Consider the following 1229-nt stretch of genomic DNA (forward strand, 5'->3'; position numbering starts at 1 on the left):
TTTCAAGTTATTTTTTGGACGAGTCAAAACATAACCAATGTTTGTTATAATTCAGAAACACCTTACCTAGGTGTTTTTAACTGTTTTAGCATAAATACATACATATATATACACATACATATACATAAATATAAAAAAGACATGATTTGACAACGACTAGTAATTTTTGTCTCCCAAAATACAACATTAAACATACAATACTTATTTTAAATTATCTCCAAAAATAAATCCAAACATACACACTATCTATAATACACACTTATTTACCTTTGTTTTTCTCTCTCTATCTCCACAAAATACAATAAAACACTCAAAAAATGAAGCCAAACACTATGATTGGATTTTGCTGTTTTTGAATTTGGATGGAAAATTTGGTGGCGGTTTGATGTACAGCCTTCAGTGAATGCACTTTGTCTATTTTAAAGTGAAATAAAGTTCATGATGTTTATTGTTTTTACTGTTTTCTTTTTGGATGGAAAATGTGGTGATGCATTTTACTGTTTTGTTTTTGGATGGAAAATGCGGTGATGGATTTTACTGTTTTTTAATTCTAGGTTCTTTAACAAATTTACTAAATATTACATTAACAAATTCATTTAAATAATACAACAATCATGCAAAATAAAATAGTTACAACTAGTGCCTTTAACATTTTTTGATTGTCACCTACCTACTTCACTTTGCCAGTGAGGTCTTCGCATACAGAAATCAGTTCAGAAAATCTCTCTTCCATATATAGCTCTTAAATTTGATTTCACCTCTTCTTCCATTTTTGACATTTGAGAAAACTTTGTGAATCTAACGGGATACACTAATTGGCTCTAACCAACTAAAAAAATTGCATTGTCCAGCTCTGTAATTGCAGAATAATTTTTCTTCACTTTCGTTTTTTGGACCAACAACTCTAATAACTGCATTTCTTTGACAAAGTACTTTGAATTTTTATATCAAATCCACAGTTTCTTCTCTTTTTGAAGTGGATTTCCTAGTATAGCTCTTTCTACACACATATTCAGAAAAAAATAAATCATTTTATATAATTAAATTATAAAAATTAAATTGGGCAAATAAAAAAAAACAGCTTCATACATGCTTTTGACGGGGGAGAAATGGCAAAATGAAAAAACACAAAACAAGTAAAAAAAGCTTTAGTCCCTAATATAAATCCATAAGGGGGTATTTTAGTCCAAAATAATAAAAAATATGGACCTAAATTGTAGAAAAGACAA

This window comes from Sesamum indicum, linkage group LG9, assembly GCF_000512975.1.
Source record: "Sesamum indicum cultivar Zhongzhi No. 13 linkage group LG9, S_indicum_v1.0, whole genome shotgun sequence".
Taxonomy (NCBI): Eukaryota; Viridiplantae; Streptophyta; class Magnoliopsida; order Lamiales; family Pedaliaceae; genus Sesamum; species Sesamum indicum.